Source organism: Octopus sinensis, linkage group LG3 (genome assembly GCF_006345805.1).
Source record: "Octopus sinensis linkage group LG3, ASM634580v1, whole genome shotgun sequence".
In the NCBI taxonomy this organism is placed as follows: domain Eukaryota; kingdom Metazoa; phylum Mollusca; class Cephalopoda; order Octopoda; family Octopodidae; genus Octopus; species Octopus sinensis.
Window position 1 is genome coordinate 104,485,758 of NC_042999.1, and position 20,979 is coordinate 104,506,736.

At 36.0% G+C, this 20,979-nt stretch overlaps 1 long non-coding RNA gene across 1 annotated transcript; it reads left to right on the top strand.

Moving 5' to 3' along the window:
- Positions 1-473: 473 nt before the first annotated feature.
- LOC118762775 lies at positions 474-20,535 on the top strand. Its single transcript, XR_004998525.1, has 3 exons — positions 474-483; positions 11,554-11,563; positions 20,451-20,535. It is a non-coding gene; the product is annotated as an uncharacterized LOC118762775 (long non-coding RNA).
- Positions 20,536-20,979: the final 444 nt, after the last annotated feature.

Here is a 20,979-nt window from a genome sequence, read left to right on the forward strand (position 1 = left end):
GTATGTATGTATGTATGTATGTATGTATGTATGTATACGTGCAGATTTGTCTTCTCATGCATATACTTGTGTATCTAGACATACTTATATATACTTAAATGATAAACCTCTGGAAAGTTTTACTATGTATGTATGTATATTCTTTAATTTTTTTCTGTCTCTCATTTCAGTCCGCTTTTCCATGCTTGCCTCTCCTGACACTAATCCGCATTTCTTTTTCTAAGAAAAGAATAACACTTTCATGCTCACACATTCACATACACACATCTGCATATGTATTCACATACATCGTTGTTTTACTGTCTCCTTGCCTTATCATTGGGCAGTAGGTGCAAGCGCGTGTCACTGTCATACAAGAATGGTTCCTTTTTCCAATCTTCCACATAATCTGTGCAAGATCCGTCTGATCCAAGTAGGCATGGAAAAGTAGAGATTCCATAGATACATATACAATATATCTGATTGTTTAAGTACTTCAGTTCAGTGTATCTACATATTCCTTCTCAATTGATGACATTTATCAAAAGTATCTACAATTGTTTTGATGTGCCATTTTCTACCATTTATAAAACTGTCGGGATTTTTGACGACACGGGTATTACAGTTATAGCATGTTTTTTTAAATAATTTCAAAGTTTTATCAATATTTTCATACTTTTAATATACATTTTTTTTGGTGATAAATATTCACTTTATATTTTAAAATCATTATTGAATTCTTTATATCAGCGGGCAATTTGCCATCGGTGAATGTGCCAATCATTCAATTACTTGTAGATGGGTATGCTAATTGGTGAATTGTAGGTCGGTAATTCAGCATCGGTGAATTGCTGTCTGTGAATTTTCAGGTACCTAATGAAATCATCTCCGGCTTCCTTCAGGGTACATACGCAGGAAGTTTGAAAGTTGGAAAATATTTTTTTAGTCTATTGTAAGATAAGAAGGCAGCTATTTTCCTGGCTTTAGGATCGGGATTTCTTTCCCTAGTTATCTTCTGTTTGTTTTGTTTCGATATGTGACACACAAACACGCACACACACACGTGCGTGGTCGTATGACACTCTCTTACACACCTACTTATATATACTTTCATACTGCAAAAATTAAACGAGAGATAATGGGTAGAACGAAAGAGTGATTGAAAGCAAAAAGAGAAAGAAAGAAAGAAAGAAAGAAAGAAAGAAAGAGGGGAAGCGAAACAGAGAAGGAAAGAAAATGTTTCGGAAATTCCTAAAATTCCGGAAGGTTTCCAAGACATTTTTCAGGAAAAAGTCTTTGGAAAAAATTTAATCATATTTTGGATGTAACGGAGTTATAATAGACGGAGTGTCTCCGGATTGGCATTAAAGTTTAAACCTGATTTTTGCAAGTTCCATAGAATTATATTCTCTTCTGCGATATGGAATGTGCAATGTGCATGTCTTCGTTGCATTTATAGATGCAACTTTCTTTCAGCTGACGTCAAACTGCCATACATACCTTTCTAATTTTGTTGGATTTGATGTTTCTAGATAAGGCAGTGCATTTGCAAAATCCTTACTCTAAGAGCTTATCGGTCAATCCGATAAACTATATTAATTTAGTGTTGTGGTTCTCATCTATAGATTTGATCCTTTGGAGGTTAATGTTTGTGCTGAATTTTTTCCTTCTTTCTCCTCTCTTTTTTTCTCTCGCTCCTATCACAGTCTTCCTCTATCTCCGAATGAGTTCTTGAGGAGTGTTAGAGAAAGCGAATAAGGTGATAGAAAGATGCTAGGAGAACAGCACCGTCTCTTAAGATACAATAAATTAAAAAAGCAATAAACTTTTAAAACTTGAAACCTTCCACGACTCCCAGTAAATGTAACAGTTGTTTTGAATGATCCTGGCCTGAAATGGGTAGGTTTGACGAATAACAAAAGTATACTATTAATTACCCTTTTGTCCTAGAAAATTGATATATTTTCTATCTATCTATCTATCTATCTATCTATCTATCTATCTATCTATATCTATCTATCTATCTATCTATCTATCTATCTATCTATCTTTCTATTTACCTATCTATCTATCTATCTATCTATCTATCTATCTATCTATCTATCTATCTATCTATCTATCTATCTATCTATCTATCTATCTATCTATCAGTCTATCTATCTATCTATCTATCTATCTATCTATCTATCTATCTATCTATCTATCTATCTATCTATCTATCTATCTATCTATCTATCTATCTATCTACCTGTCTATCTGTCTGTCTATATGTCTGTCTGTCTACATGCATACATATACATAGAAATCAGAAGTATTTACACGTTAGCATTCATGCATATTTCGATTTATTTAATACTCATTCATTCACCAGCGCAAGTTCCTTATTTGTGACAGAAAGGATCCATTGATTTCTAAAATCTAAGGAAATATGTGAATCTAACGAATTATTATGATTGGAGTTGAGTTGGTAGAAATGGTAGTTTCTCCTCATCCCTTTACATTCCATGTTCCAATATGAATGAAGTAGATTTTCTGTAAGTAGGTTTTCGCAAAATTAATCGATTATGTAAGTACCAGGTGATGACTACATTTCTAGTTTATGATATTTTAATGGCCGATATTAGGAATTACTTTTAATGAGGTAGACATGGATGTTGTCATGGTTTATGCAGAACTATGTTATATGATTAGTGTTTTAGAGCGTATTGTTTTCAAATTTTACCTACACGAGAATTCTGCTCATAGATCTGGGTCATTGCATTGCCCTAACAGACACTCGGATACACAATCTGTATTACTTCAAGCAAGCCTTCTCCTATCTCCCATTAAAAAGAGGCAGATGTTCTCCAGACATTAAGTCTCTACCTCTTCCGAACAAGCCAAACATCCTTTGTTCCCTAAACTTTCTCCTTCAGCAGCTCTAGGCAGCCTCTTTGTGATCGGTAGTCATGCTAGAAATAGCAGACAAATCTCCTTCAAACCACATCCCATATCTTATAAATTAAAGGGCACTGGTGGGTAATCTGTAAATATGTTTGCTTGTTCATGGCTGACTTGTGGATAAATAGCAAACTCGTTTAGCATAATTTTCCTTTTAATCAACCTCATTTTGTCGCTTTTCCAAGACTTTTAGCTTAACAATCTTTTGCCTTATTTATTTCTACACGGAGCTGTCATTCTAGAACCTTCACAAAACCAACGCTTTCTTTTCATTTAATAACGATTTATTAACATAGCAATATTCAAATTGAATATCAACACACACAAACTTTACCTATCAACAGGTTTCTTTAACATAGAAGACAATGAAATATTAATGCTTACTGTCTCTCTTCTTCTGACTAAGAGATAAGAAATAGCTTTGTAATTTCTTTCAGACGTCACTCGTTATATAATTTATTATATTCTCAATTTCTTTATTCATTAATATTCTGTTTTCACCGTCTCGATCTGTTATTACAGTTTCTCAATATTCTTTTCCTAGTTTAATACCTTTTGTCTTGTTGATATCTTACTTGACATTATCATATGACCTATCTCATAGGTCGTAGACATATTATATCGAATCCTGCACTGAGACTCTTCTCATTGATTTGAAATAAAATCGAAAATGTGTTTCGTCTGTCCTACAAATCAATAATTAATTTGACCACTGCACGAACCACTGAAGACGTAATATCTAATTAATTTGGGAACCTACAAGAGATAAGAAAATCAATGAGATTGGATTGTATCGGTTGAAATGAGATAAGAGTACACAAGAAAAAGTTTGTTCGAATAAAACGAATATTAAAACGACTAAATACTTGTTTTGTGAAGGAGAGCACATAACAGATAACTGATTACGGAGGATCACTGTTAGGTACTTTATCATCAAACAGAAGGGTGAAAGCAGTAAAAACTATGTTATGGTATGGTCTGAACTCAGTAAGGTTCAATAAGGTTAGATAACGAATCTGAAACAGTAGAGTATTAGGATGTGCACTTTTATCCTTACTGATCTATATTATTGCACATATGTTGGTATAAATTTCTTTCTGTTGAACGTAGTACTTGTTTACTCGATACAATATGCAGATATAAAGTTATAACTGTATGTGATCAGGGAACATTCAACTCGGAGGATCCAATTCTTCATTAATCAATCCAGTAACCTCTTCTGTCAGACATTGCTATCATGTTTTTGAAGACCAATTATAATTGCCTTCAATTTCACCAAAACCTGAAATGCAGAATATTATATCACCAAACGAAAGTAAGCATATAGACTGCAAGAAGATAACAGGTTATTTTCTTTCATTCAAGAACAAATTGTAATTTAACTGTTCCATGTATGGTGGTGAAATAATTGAAGAATGAGCTAGGAACAAACGATAGCACCTTGTGTAAATGTGGGTGCACCACTTGTTAAAATTAGTAACTGAATTCCTTCAAATCATGTCCTGTCTAAAATAATAAAATGGGTCATGTAGTCTTTGATATATGTCAGAACACTTTTAGTCATAGTTCTGATATGAAGCTAAAGATAAAAAGTAATCGTTTTCTTCTTTATTGTTGAGCTAAGAATATATATCACCAGATATAGGCGAAAATCTAACTCGTTAAAGTAGATGACGCTTGTTTTTAAACAGAGCATTTTAATCTTCAAATAACTCCTTACGTCTTAAAAATGAAAGCTCATTAGATAATGTAGTCCTAAATACACCTTACCTGAAGAAAAAAAACTGAACGATCACTGATGGAAAGCCTTTAATTATAGATTTGTTCTGCTCCATTTGATTTAATCACGAGCTGAACAAATTGTCGACTGATATTAAGGTACTGGATTTCTTTTTTAAGATTTGTGAGAGCAAATTTGTTGCAGCCATTTTTCATGTGATGCTGGTTAGGATAATTAGTGTTACATTGCTCTTCAGATCTAATAATACGGAAATGTCTGTGTATGAGTTTGTGTGTATGTGTATGTGTGTGTGTGTGTGTGTGTGTGCGTGTGTGTGCGTGCGGACGAGCGGGTCCGGAAAAGGGCGAACAATCGAGCGGGTTTAACTGCTAAGGTAATGGAAATTGCCGAAACTGACGTCAGTATCAAGAATTCTCGATCGGCATTTTTCGGATAATTATGTTTCCTTATAGTGTGCATGTTTTCATTCATGTGCGTAACTACAGTTTTAGAGCGTTTTAGCTCTTATTTCTAGCAATGTAGGTGTCTCCTAACACCCTAGTCACATTTAGCGACAATTATAATTCTCCTTTTTGGTGAAACATTGCAAACTTCTGTTTATATGATATATATATACATATATATATATAAAGTACTGTTCCGTAGTGAAAAGATTAACAAATAAAAATAATCCATCTGGTAGGAGATAAATATTAATTAATAAACACAACGTATTTTTATATAAAAATATATAAAAATATATAAAGAGAGAGAGAGAGAGAGAGGTAGGTAGGTAGATAGGGAGAGGTGGATAGTTAGATAGATAGATTAATTGATTGATTGATAGGTAGATAGATAGATATTGATATATATGTGTGTGTATAGCAAAAGGCAATTTGTATATACAGCTTAACGTAGGTGGTGTGTTAGAGCACTGAATACTGCGCCATTTGCATTGAAGGGACCTCTCATTTAGATGCTTAGTGCATAAATGCTCTTATATTTATATCATTGGCAGATTATTCTCTTCCGCTACGGGACCTGAAACTGCCAGATCGCGAGATTTCATCCTGCTCAGGTTCTTCAGTGGCAGACTTCTGGTAGCGACAGCCGAATCTCACAGTCAGTAATATATAGAATATGCAATGTTTCACCAAAAAGGAGAACTATAATGGTTACTAAATGTGACTAGGGTGTTAAGAAACAGTTACATTACTACAAATAAGAGCTAAAATGCTCTAACGCTGTTGTTAACGCGCACATGTGTGTATATATGCGTGTGTGTGCGTGAGTGTCTGCGTATGTGTGCGTGAATGTACGTGTGTGTATGAATGTATCTATGTTTAATAATACAGGTGCATAAGACGGATAAAGTTGTAATATATGTGAAGTATACAGCGTCTGCTGGAATCTGTAGAGATGTCATAACTACAATTCATGCATATAGTGTGAAGAAAAGTACTTATGGTCAAGTGTTTCGAAACTTACAATTTCTTTAGTTAGGTTTATAAATTTACATTTGTATCTATAATAATTTGTCCAACTGATGTAATGCTAGCAGGTCTGTAAATTATAGTCTTGAAAAACTAGGGATTTCAGGCAAAATAAAAGAGATCTCAAAGTCATATTCCGCAAATTTGTAAGAGGAATAGTAAAAGTTTACAAATTTTTTCTAAAATTCAGTTTCTAAATGGTTATAGTTATTGTTGTCTAAATTCTAGCTTTGTGTCTTTTTGATGTGGATTCCTGTTTTATAAGTAGATGCCAAAATATTTTAAAATATACGAATACATACATATATAAATGCATACATACCGAGGAAGAGCATGGCTAAATAATTCATATGTTATACATGATCATCGTATGGATACAAGAAAAAATGTGTAAGATATTCTTAAAATCTGAAGGGTGGAGGATAATTGTTCAAAAACGAAAAAAAAAAAAAAAGACAACCATTTTTTTTACTTAAACATCTTTCCTTTAAAATATTCATATTATTGAATAGCGACAATTCATATTATTGAATAGTTTTATAAAATGAAACAACGATGTTTTCCAGAATCATACTTTTATTTCATGAACATCTGAAAAATATTTTGTTAATTAAAAGACCGTATATATATATTTACCCATTTTAATTCTTTTAAGCCTTTATTGTTTACATCCACATTGTCTTGGGTTCCCATATTTCCTGAGCGACTCACGATACGTAAAAAGAGATAATTCTTCAGTTTACATGGTGACCTTCTTTCAACTATTGTTGTTTGGAAAACACAAAAAAGCGTAACATGAAATTCTCCACCTCCACGTAAGTGGAAGATTTAAATGCATGACATAACAACACAACAATTTTGATAATCCAGAAAATACTGATGGAGCAGCACTATCAGCTGTACGAATCATTCTTTAACCTCAAATCTGCTACAATAGAGCACACATAAGTTAAAAAGATGTCCTGCTATGGCTTCCGTCTCGTTTTTTAACATACCGTATCTAGGTCTAGTTCATCCTTCATATGTTAATTCTTTTTAAGCGGATAGGCTGTGATTTAGGGGAAATATCTGTCATGGGTTGAGAACTACACAGAGACCCTCTCGCAGACTAGTTTTTGTTGTCAAACTGCAGGTGATACCTCGAAAAACGTTCCAGTGGAGACCAAACTTTGTGGAGAAGAGTGTATTTATGAAGACAGCGTGTGATTTGATAGCAGCATCGCAGCCAATTTGAACGATCACTTAAAGACATGAAGCTGTGTGAGAAGTATTATAATCTGTATAGGCATCAGTGGATTAGCTAGAACTGACATCTATTTACATGAGTAGAGTAATTAATAACACACTATCTCGAGACTGTCCATAATATCGAATAAATCACAATTACTAGATTTACTACGGATCTGGACAATTATCTAAATTAATGCTAGTTAATTCAGCGGAGAATTTGCTTCATCTAATTTCAGAGTGCTCTTCTGAGTGCAACGAAAATATCTTTTAAAACAACGACATCGATATAACGGATTCATTTATATATAATGATTCCATGAGGACACATATAACCGATGCACTCCGCGTACATTTACTGTCATTTGCACGTGCGGACTGTCATGGTTTAACGAACAGGTCCAGTTAACTTTACTACGTAGTTAGGTACACTCTACCTAGCTGTTGTTTTGTGAGGATAAAAAAATAGCTGTTTTTTGAGGAGTACTTTCTAAGAAGAGCCATTACTGAATGCAAAACTTTCTAAAGTAGGGGAGCTTGTACGCAATCACTGAACTGGTTTGAAATAGCAGTCAAATGTTTTTCATATTATATTTATCATAAAAAGGACACATTAGATTACGAAGTCTTGATTATCAAAAAAACAACAAAAAAAAACAACAAACAAACAATAAAAAGAAACAAATAAACAAAAATAAATAAATAAACTATGAAATGTTCAAGAATGAACACACACACACACACACACACACATATATATATATATATATATATATATATATATATATTATATATATATATATATATATATATTGTGGAGGCGCAATGGCCTAGTAGTTAGGGCAGCGGACTCGCGGTTTCGATTCCCAGACCGGGCGTTGTGAGTGTTTATTGAGCGAAAACACCTAAAAGCTCCACGAGGCTCCGGCAGGGGGTGGTGATCCCTGCTGTACTCTTTCACCACTCTTTCTCCCACTCTTTCTTCTGTTGGCCTGCTCGCTTAGCCAGCGGGGTGGCGTCATTCGAAGGCTAAAACAATGCGAACGCATTGTGACCAGCGATGTGTAACAACATCTGATGGTCTGGTCGGTCACGTGATCACGTGATATATATATATATATATATATTTATATATACGTGTGTGTGTGAGTCTGTGTTTGTCCCCTATCACTGCTTAAAAACCGGTGTACACACACGCACACATATACACACATGTTTCAGAATTGTAAGGTGCTCGTTTGTTTTCATTTGTAGGTCAATGGTTCTGGTTGGATGCTCACAGTTGGTCAGTTAATTCCACATAACCTCTCTTCTTTCTCGTCTTCTCTCTATATTTGGCATTGTATACTGTGTGATCCAGAAGACGATCCCAAGGAATTGAAACAACCAAAGCAGATGTGACAGTAGTCGTAGTAGTTGCAGTTGTAGTATTAGCAGCGGTTGTAGTTATAGTAGTAGTAGTAGTAGTAGTAGTAGTACTACTACTACTACTACTACTACTACTACCGCTGCCATTGCTACTGTCACATCTGCCTCTTTGGTAGCTTCATTTCCTTGAAATCATTTACTAACTCACAGTCTGCGATACCAAAAGCAGAGAGAAGGAAAGAAAGAAGGACTACACGAAAAAGCTCAGAAACTAAATGCATTAGAATCGTGTTAGTGAACCGGTTGCGTTTGGTGCGACGGAAATTTTGACACCAAACGATAAATGTTTCGGTAAAGTTATGAGTCTTGGTATGGTTTTGAAAAGCTATTGTGTCTTCCACGCTGAAGTCGTTTTAGTTTTAACACATGATCTCTGATCAAATCACTTGGGTGGCATGTATATCTCCGAAATTCAGTAGAGACATTTGGGGGATATGAGGTCGGGCGTTGTCATGGAGAAGAGCTGATCCTTTTTGATTAACCAATGCTGGACATGATGCTTACAGTTCTTGGAAGAGTTTGTCTATTTTCTGGTAACACTTCTCTGTTGCTATCGTTTCGCAAAGATTCAAGAAACAATAGTGGATACTTGGTTGTTGGCAAGTGAAATCATCTAGTATATTTCTTTTGGTGAAGTTTCGGTTTATGAAAATATTTTAGTGCTTCACAATGCTTTTTCCATTGCATGAAACACCATCAGTTGCTGTTCAAAATCTATTCTTCATTCTAAGTCACAGTATGATGAAAAAATTCATCGTTCATGCTGGCCATAAGAAATGTAGAGCAGAATTTGTAACGGCGACCTTTCGAATTTTCATTCAAATTGTGTCGGAGCTGTTTTGATTTTCCAGTGTGGTGCAAATGTCGAAACACTGCTGAATAATTAATGCATAATTCTTCTATCAACCTCTCGAATTGTTTTCGGTGATCCTGCTTCATTAATGACTCTCCGTTGGACGTTGTTGATCGTAGAAAGTCATCTGCAATCTTTCTCAATTTTAAAGCTCTGGTTTGAAACCATTGTTGAGCTATACGTTAGTTGGCAGTCCTGTGGCCAAGTAATTGACATTGAGCGTAGTTTCCGCTGCTTTACGTTCCAGTTAGAATTCACTCAATAAAATTTCTCGAATTTTCTTTTTTCCATTTTCAATTTGACAGCCTGAATTAAACAAGTATAAACAGCGGAAACTAAACCATTAACAGAAATCAAGAGACCGAAACTCGCATTTTAAAATGGATTAGTTTGAACATAGTTAAGTAAAAGTTTATTCCAAAATATGTATGAAAGTTTAAAATAGGAAAAAAAACTGCAATTATTTTTGCATCACCAGCGTAACGTGCTAAATAAATATAGAAAATCAGTGAGACAAGAAAAAGAAAAAAAAAAAGAAAAAGAAAAATGTAGACGGCATAACTTTATATGGGACTGGAGAAGGAAATCTGCTATATTTACATCAATCATTACAACGAACATTGACAATTAGAGGATGAAGACGGCAGTGGTTCCTTCAAGTGTGTTTAATCGATCGAACAGTGGAATTGATTGGATAAATTTTGCATCGGATGGTCGATTGAACTGATGTTTTAATTTGCTACAGGTTACAGCTCTTACTTCGTATATATTCTGATGAAATGCATTAATCGAGTTATATTTGAATGACAGAAGAATTTATGAAATTTGTACCATTTAGAAAATGTGTACTGATGCATGTTATCGAACGAGAGAGATGGGAAAAGCATTAATGTGGCGGCGTTAAGTCTGCCAAGTCGGGCACTAATAAGGCACTAATTCCACTTTATATCGCAAAATGATTTTCGTCTTAAATTTACCATTTAGTATCAGCCATATAGACAACAAACATTTAGTCAGTTACTAGGGTCAAGCTTTTAACTATAAAATAATGACGCTATTGCCTTATATAATTACATAAACATATACATCTCCTTTTCCATGATGCAACTCTACTTGATAGAAATCCTTTAAGGAGAACAAAACAATACTACACAACCTCCCGGCTTAAAGTAATACCGATCAGTTAATTAGCTGAATTTATCCTATCACAGGGAATGTTATAGTTTCATCTTTGAAAGCGTTGACAGAAAATAAATCCAAACTAGTGTAACTTTTAGTTTAGTATTTTCGGTTATAAGCAGCTTTAGATAGAACGTGTACCACCAATATCTAAATAACGTGGCGTAATTGTTACTAATAAAGAATAAAACGAAAGTGGCATTGTATACATATAGACGCTTTAAGTTCAAATTCTGCCGGAGTTGACCTTGTCTTTTATCCTTTCGAGGGCTGTCAAGTTTAAAAAGGTTTTACGTAGCGATAAGGACGATATTTCAACAGCGGAGAGGCGCTGGAGCTTGGCACTTATCAAAGTGAGTTTATTGTTCCAATAGTTCTTTCACTATTACTATAATGACGAATGGAATGATGTTGTTAAATACACTACAAACCAACACAGTTCTGGTTATATAACTTAGAGCAATATATTTTACTGCTCATTAGCTGTTACAAATGGCAAGTGGTGTATGTCAGCTAAGTTTTGTACTGTAATTTTTAAGTAAGATAAATTTAAAATACATTTTTCATAATACTTAATCCCCCTTCCCAAACATATCTATAAATTTTAGAAAAAAATATTGCAAGATAAGACAATAATAGCTATGAGCGCATTCTTCTCTGTTTTCCATCACGATTAAAGAGACACCAAACGACCATAGAATATAATAGTTGAAATGTTATTCGTGGCATATAAGATAGTCTGTGGTTTCGGAGCAAACTTTTAAAGGTTCAAATTAAGTACAGTAAATGTATTTTTTGTAGCAAATCGAATAACAAATCAATAACTAAAGTTTGGATATAAGGTACAGTATTCATGAGGTACATCCAGCTGCGTGTAAGATATTACATTCGCGTCGGCAGTGAATAATATTTGTAATGTAGATTTAAAACTGAACTCGCATTTGCTTTACGGGCTTGCTTTAACAGAGGAAGTGTATGATGAAAAGTGCCTCAACTGCGCCTATTCCATCTTTACATATACCGGGAGCTAGATTTCCCATTGTATTTTGCATTTAAGGATTGATATGGGGCTAAACACTGTTGTTTAGCCAAATTCGGTCCTGATAATGTTGACGCTCAAGGGCATTTAAATGTTGAATTTAGATTATTTTTTAAATAATACACTCTGGATTTCGTTATCAAAAAAGGTCCTTTCTTAAGACGATAGGCTATGGTTTGAATGGGATTTTGCATGAAGCAGGTTGAACGACCACTTTCAGGCACCTTTTACTCACGAAATATATTAAAATTTAGCAGGTGGATGAATGTGATCTCTCACAATCCTGAGGAGCGGCCACAGCCGCTGAACTCACATCATTAACACAATCGTGGAAGAGTAATAAAGGCTCCTTAATCTTCAGAGCGTACGCTTGATAGACAGCAGCAAATAAGGTCAGCTTTAACTAAACAGCTCCGGATCAGGTCCATTTGAGCAACTGTAAGATCAATTGCAATCCAGCCATGACCATTGTGTCAATTTGCATGTCTACAACTATTGGGTTGTCCGGAGAGTTCGTACCGATTTTTAAAGGAAAGAAAAAGGTCAATAAATACTTGCCATTACATTTTTAATCAACCAAATATGAACTATTTTGTTGCACAATGCGTTTCCATCTTTCCTTTAACTTGAAAATACCCTCTTCCCAGAATTGAGGTGGTTTCATGGCAAATAATTCATCAAGGTATCTTTTTACGTCATCCAAAGAATTGAAATTTTTACCATTAAGAATATTCTGCAGAGCCCTGAATAAGTGGAAATCCGAAGGAGCAATATTTGGTGAATATGGAGGGTAGGGTAACACATCCCAACAAACTGCAGCAATTTTTGTTTGGTTCCCAAAGCATCAAGTGCCGAACATGAACATTCTTATCTTCCAGTTTAAAGGGTTACAAAATTACAGGTTATAGGAACATAAACCTTCTTCCACGAAAAGATAGCTTTAACTGTGCTCTAAATGGAGGTGTAGTCAAATCCTATTTTATGAACGCAACCATGTTCTAAAATAAGTCGAAAGGTAAGCTACTATAAATCGGCATGAACTTTCCTGACAACCCAATACATTTGTTCTCCATTTTAAAGCTGTAGTGTGTAATTGAGGAAGACTGGTTGTTATATCAAGCAGGCTGAGTGATCTTGTTTAGGCTATCGCGTCTCCTGCAGAGACTTTCTCGTTTGCTCTTAACGTCAGAGGTCAGATATTGATTTTTAGACAATAGTGTAGTGGTGTCGAAGACGAATCGGTCATTCATTGTACAATATTCTTGTAACGATTGAAAATAAATTGCCAATAAAGTAGGAGCAATTACAGAGACGGTTAACCCGAAAAAACACGTTCCGTATTTATTTAACAAATGAACTACAATTTCGTAATTAAATCCGTTTTAAGCGTCCTTCATTTATAACAAGATAGTCACGGATAACGATCTTAGTTGTTGAACCTTCGTTACGAACATGGAGACAAATTTCCGGATAAATACGTGACTCGGCGTCATCTCATGTTTTTGCAGCAGTAAGAAAAGCACAAAAATAAAAGAGGAAGTGAAAACGTTAAGCAGAACACAAATGTTTCTGGATAAGACATCTGTACATCATGTATCATTTAGTATGCATACTTAGATGATGCTTGGGTACACATATAAATGCACATGTAAGTAGATGCAGCCATACATGCAAAAATACAAATTACATATGTAGGTAACAGGTATGCAAATGCATCACGTGATATTGTTTTGTATATACATGCACGCATATATACGTATGTACCTACGTACATACATACGTACGTACACACATACATATGTACATATGAATGTATCATCCATACATGCCTGCATACATATATATGGTTAACAAATACAGAAATACGTACAAGCATAATATTTTTGCATATATGCAAAACAGAGCACTATTCTGCAATGCATTTTCAGTACCTGATACTAAGCGTTTGGGATACTTGACTAATGTATTGAAGAGATACGATCCATGGATATTAGAATATGTAAATCTAAATACCCTCTGGAAGCTTCCTCAGATGTAGTAATATTTTTAGGTTCTAAAGAAGGCGACGAGCATGTAGAAGCGTTAGCAGTTTGGGAAAAATGCTTAGCGGCATTTTTCCAACTTACGTTCTGAGTTCAAATGCTTTTTGTCGTTTCGGCGTCAATGAAATAAGTACCAGTTGAACACTGGTAATCGACTTCCTCCTTCTTCCGAAATTGCTGGCCTTGTGCCAAAATTTGAAACCAATATTTATAGATCTCGGTGTTTGTTCCGCGAACCGGTCAGCCAAGCGGCGTCCCGTTTGACCAATATGTAGAGAAGGACAGAGAGAGCAGGATAATAATAATAATAATAATAATAATAATAATAATAATAATAATAAATAATAATAATAATATAATAATAATAATAATAATAATAATAATAATAATAATAATAATAATAATTAATAATAATAATAATAATAATAATGATAATAATAATAATAATGTGTCACTTTGGTGGTATGCACTGCTCTCTCACTCAATGATAATAATAAACGACAAATCAAAAATTACGACTTTTATAAAGTCTATCACATTTGTTGGAGGAAATTACGTAAGAGCTTCTTGGTAAACAACATTCTTTGTTTTCTGGTTTGGAGTATAGACAAGTAAATATTGCAAACTACCAACCCTAGAGCAACCAACATAAAGTTGACCAAGAGAAAAGCGTGGCTCAATTAAGTGCAAGCCAGTAGATTTCAAAGTTTGACCATGAGCTTTATTAATAGACATTGCAGAGCAAAGTCGCACTGGGAATTGTGTTCGTTTGAACACGAATGGCGTGTCATTTGGTTTGATTGGAATTCTTGAAATGAAAACCTCTTCCCCAGGGGCACATCCAGTGATAATGATAGCTTCTGTCACATTAGGTGATAATGTCTTCTCTATCAACCTTGTCCCATTGCATAATTTAGGAGGATTAAATTTCTTAGAAGCATTATTGAGACTCCTACCCTCAGAAAAAGTTTATGTGGAGGAGTTCCAGGTAGCTCAAGAAAATTGAGGAACTCTGGTGGGTAATGGACAGCTTGATTTTCATCAAGAACTGAATCAACTGATTTGTACTCCTTAATGATTGTTGTTGTCTTATATATTAATTCATGGTTAATTCTTCCTACTGTCTCATTTTTTGGAGCAAGAATTGCCCTTTCATGTAACCATTTATGTGAATTATGACTAGCACCTAAATCTGAAAATACCCTGTTGTTCAGCTGGGGAATTCACCATGATAGCGATATGAGCCAAATTGATATCACCATTCCCATCAAATGGTACTTTCCCATTTCCTAATTGGAAGAGCAAAGTTGAAAGCTGTTTTGCGCGTTGATCCTCATGTTATAAAACTCGCATGTTTGTATTGAAGGAGAATTTCTGTACTTTATTCCACAGGTGTGAAAACTTAATGCATGCTTTTATTTCATTAGATCTTGTTCCTCTCGGAATGAGTAGTAATATCTGTCTGAAGTCTCCTGATGAAACTAATGTAACTCCTTCCATAGATTTATTGTTGCCTCTTATGTCGTTAAAGTCTTATCAAGAGCTTCCATTGCACCTCTATGTGACATGGTGCATTCATCCCAAATGATCAGGTGGCGTTGGCGCAACACTTCTGTTGAACTTGAACCTTTGCTTACAAATTGGACTGTCGAATGTGACCAGGTTTAGCGGTAATTTAAAAGCAGCTTGTCTTTGTCTTGCATCCTTTAAACGTTTCTCTCTTTCCTCTTTTGACTCTTGGCTCCTGCAGATTGCATTTTGTTGATGTAATTGTTCTAACCGTTCTTCTCGTACCTCTTGTGACTCATTGACTCTGCGTTCAGCAACTCACCTGCGGTCGTTTTCATGCCTTTGCTGTTGATGTGCAGGTGTCCCTCGTGACCTTACTCTGGCTATCTATACTCGTTTTTGCTTCACTGTAGAATACTGATCATCTACATCTACCCCGTCTTCCCTTGTAGAGTGTGAGAACATTTTTCTCGGAAACTTTTTTGAAAATTAAAACGGGGATTAAATAAAAAGAATGAGTGAATATCTTCAGAAGAGTGATTGAAATAAATGGCACACACACACACAAACACACAAACACACACACATGCACATACATACAGTATCAAATATCAGCGTCTCTTTCTCTCTCGCTTGCTCCCTCTCTTTGTGCCGGATTTCTTTCATCTTCACTATAGAACATACATACAGTATCAAATACCAGCGTCTCTCTCACCCACTATCCCTCTCTCTTTCAACTTCTTGTTCTATACACCATATTTTGCCGTTTTCTTCTAATATATAAGGAACAATTTCATTCCCGGGCAACGTCGGTTGCCTCTGCTAGTACACACACACACACACACACACACATGTATGTATGTGTGTGTGTGAGTGTGTGAAGGCGTGTGGCTTTGTGGTTAGGGGTATTCAGCTCACGATTTAAGGTCGTGAGTTCGAATCCTTGCCGCACTTTGTACTCTTGAGCAAGGCACTATATTTCACGTGGCTCAAGTCCATTCAGCTGGCAAAAATGAGTTGTATCTGTAATTCAAAAGGGTTAGCATGGTCACATTATGTGTCACGCTTAATCTCTCTGAAAACTACGTTAAGGGTATGAGTGTCTGTGGAGTGCTCAGCCACTTGCACGTTAATTTCACGAGTAGGCTGGAACCCTCGTCGTTGTAATCGATGGAGTGTGACCTACCTACCTACCTACCTACCTACCTACCTACCTATCTACCTACCTATCTATACATATATAGATAGGTAGGTAGCTGTATATCTAGGTATATTATATATATATATATATATATATATATATATATATATATATATACATGGAGGCGCAATGGCTCAGTGGTTAGGGCAGCGAACTCGCGGTCGTAGGATCGCGATTTCGATTCCCAGGCCGGGCGTTGTGAGTGTTTATTGAGCGAAAACACCTAAAACCTCCACGACGCTCCGGGAGTGGTGATCCCTGCTGTACTCTTTCACCACTCTTTCTCCCACTCTTTCTTCTGTTGGCCTGCTCGCTTAGCCAGCGGGGTAGCGTCATTCAAAGGCTAAAACAATGCGAACGCATTGTGACCAGCGATGTGTAACAACATCTGATGGTCTGGTCGGTCACGTGATCACGTGATATATATATATATATATATATATATATATATATATTTACATACATGCTTGCATGCATACGTACACGCATAACAACCTATTCACCAACCTACTTACCTACCCACCTACCAATCTATCGACATACCTACCCACCGCCTTCCTCTCAACCTACATCTGTACTTGCATGCATATTTACCTAGCTGCTTGCATACGTACGCGAACAATTATGTATGTAAGTATGCATGTATGTATGTGTGTGCATGTATGTATGTGTGTGTATGTGGATATGTATGTGTGCGTGTGTATGTATGTACCTATCAGCAAATAAGCTAACCATTAATTCGGCAAATATCTCCAAATGTGCTGAACGCTAACAATATGTACCTGTTCAAGTTCGGTGGTAGAACCAAGGCTGTATTGAATAAATAAAAATCGTTTAAGTTGTAAACAACCTTAAATTTAATCACATCTAAAATCTCTTGAAACTTTTGAATACAACCATCGTCTAATTAAATTGCATAATTAAATATTAAGCATAAGGAAAACAAAATTATCGTGGACAACGCCTAAGCGTATGTAGTTTCAACGTATAATGCATAGTTTCAAACTATAATGTATACAGAGTTGCTTCCCGTTTAAATTGACACAAATTTTATCTGAAAGAACATCGGCGAATGCCTTGAAACACATCAAAGTGAACAAGAAGTAAAGTTCACAGAGAAAGTTGCCCTTACCTCTCCAACACTACCCTCTTTACAGGCACCAATCACCGACCCTATCATATCACTGACTCCTTCACCTGTACTTCTAGCAACGTCATCTACTACATCTCCTGCTCTCTCTGTCCTTCTCTATACATTGGTCAAACGGGTCGCCACTTGGCTGACCGGTTCACGGAAAACTTCCGAGACATCCGTCTCGGCAACGACACCCCCATCGTGTGGTGAAAGTTCACATAAGATTTACGAGAAAGAGGTATTAAGTATTGAAGTTTTAAGCAGATGAAAAGCATCTAGGTGTCTGTTTTGAAATTGAAAATGATTTTGTAGGATTTGTACTAGTTCCGAAAAAGGAGAGCTACTTAATTTAACTAAACAAACCTGGTAGCTTTTGTATGTTTTTAGAATTTGTAAGCAGTAAGTAGTCAATGAGAGGCTTCAATATTTCTATGTTTGGTTGAAGAAAATTATTTTCTGTTTTGTATTCTCAATAACAAATGGATATTTGGAGGAAAAGACATTTGTCATTGTCCTATGTAATGTTGAAATTCTTAGTAGCTGAAATATATTTAGTCAAGTCCTCAACGTGCTTTTCAATAGGTTTTACAATGACAATAACATTGTTGAGATAGTTATGAGTTCCTTTGATGTTTTCAGTAATTATGCCAGTCACTATACTTTGAAAAGCGCTTACGACATTAGTCACACCAAAGAGCAAACTTGTAAGCTGGAATTAGAGTCCATCAATATGACTAAAAGTGTTATCTTTTATCGTTACGCTGTAGTGGATTCCGATGGTGTGACACTTACTAGTCCAATTTGCTACAGAATATATTGTGGGAAATAGAACATACGAGATTTTCAATATTAGGAAATGATTAGGTATTCAAAAAGCAGCAGTGATTTATCAGCTGTGAATAGTCAATAGTGATTTATCAACAGTGAACAGAGCGCTGATTGCCAGTTACCACTATCACTTACGTTCGCAATAGAGAGACTGAGGGTTCAAAAATACCATAATCCAAAATCATTTAACTTTTGTTTTCTTAACAGACAACATTCCTTGAAGTGAAAACAAACAGCGATATTTAGTGGCGTTTGGTTTCAAATCATTAAATCGGCAGGTAATATGTGAGAAGTCACCAAGATAGGAACACGGTGAGCAGTAGTAAGATATTTTAAAAGATTCTCTTAAAGATTCTCTGTTGTTTAAAAACAACAGCGTTGTCAGAGTCATTGGGTAACACCAGTTAGATAAAACGTTGAGGCTAAATAACCATAAGAGGTGCTTTACTCGACGCAGAAACAGTAGAAGCTACCTAAAAGTATAGCAAGCTCTTCTCTTCATATTAACTAAATTTCTCAAAATATTGGAAACTCTTTTGTATTTTCAGCAGGTATCTCAGAATCACAAGCGTTTCATCTCTTAGCCTGTCTATTTTACCGGAGTGGGGTAGCGAGAACTAAATTAGGTTTCGTCTACAGAAGACTTTCCTCTGCGATGATTTGTCAACAACTAGCACTAACCGGCCTCAGCCATCGTGGCTATCTCATTGGCGGTTTCCTTCTGTTGTTTGGGTTCCAAGCCAATCTACTTCAGGAAATAGCGCAGAATGAATCTTTATTGTTTAGTTTAGTTTAGGAAATTAGCAAAAATGCTAGGAATGTATTTGCCAGCGTATTCGCTGTGCTTGTATCTCAGAAAACGCTGAGTTGCGGAGGAAGATATTTTTCCATTGTTATTGTTTATTTCCGAGTTTTAGCAGCCTCAATTGTCATAACGAGAACCACCAGTTGAGAACCATTTACTTTATTCAGTTAAATGACTCAACTTCTATATACAAATTGCAAAGAGTATACATTCGTATTTATTGTAAATGGCTGACAATTAACCTTCAACTAAAGTATATCATAATGCATCCGGAAACAGGAAGTTACAATTAGTAGTCTCACACATACACATACACACACGTATGTACACACAGACGCACATATACACAGACGCACATACAATGGCACACACACACACACACATGTACACACATATACACAGACAAACACACACACGCGCGCAAACGCACACACAAAAGTATCTGTAACTGAAACGCACACGCGAACATATTTTAACGTATGAGTTTGAGAGTTGTGACATATGTCAAAAATATATTTTACGTATTCTTTTATTCATTTACTTGTTTCTGTCATTTGACTGTGGCCATGCTGGAGGGCCACCTTGAAGGATTTTAGTCGGACATATTGACCATAGGTCATATTTATTTTAAGGTCTCTTTTGCTGAACCGCTAAGTTACGGAGACGTAAACACACCAACACTAGTTGTCAAGCGGCGGTGGGGGGGGACAAACACAGATACATAGACACATATATAGAGATACACATGCACATCCATGTACACACACATTTACGATGGGCTTCTTTCGGTTTCCGTGTACCAAATCGACTCACAAGGCTTTGGTCAGCTCAAGGCTATATGCAAAGATAGTTGTACCGTCTGAAGCCACCTTTTTGCCAGTTCTTTGATTTCACACCGATGCCAGTTCTTCTCTTTCAAGGCGAAGAACTCCTTCACTGAAGCTTCCACCTCCCCTTGGTTGACGAAGCATCACGAGTGCAGGAAGTGATCCATGAATCGGAACAAGTAATAATCCGAAGGAGTTAGGTTCGAACTATAAGCCGGGGGTGGCATCAGTTCGATTCATTCAAGTTCCTGGAGTTTATTCCAGGTCTTTCGAACGGTATGAGGTCTTGCATTTGTTTGCTGCAGAAGAGCTCGTTTTTTGTTAACCAATGTCGGGTATTTAGCTGCAGACTGGCATAAATCTGTGAGATGCCAAGCTCGCCTAATACTTCCCGGATACGACTCACCGGATTTGCCTTATCCTATCTTAGAGGTTCTTGCAACCTGAGCGAAATTTCTTCAGCTATCTGTTACTGAACTGTGATCAACTGCGCCTTCATTTTTCGCGCAACAAATGTCTTTGGTTGCTTCCGCGGTGTTATGGCCTAATTCAAACACGTAAGGCATAAGACCCTGAATTAGATTAGGTTGAACGTTCATCTGTGCGGCTTTCAAATCGTATACAGAGTGAAAGAATGCACAACATGTCAGTGAACTAACCACTACGATACTACCAACCTCAGCGGGTATCTTCCACAGTTTGAACAGCTTCAGCCACATAATATATACGCCGCAAACTAGCATGTATGCAAATATTGTAAAACTCGCCTCCATA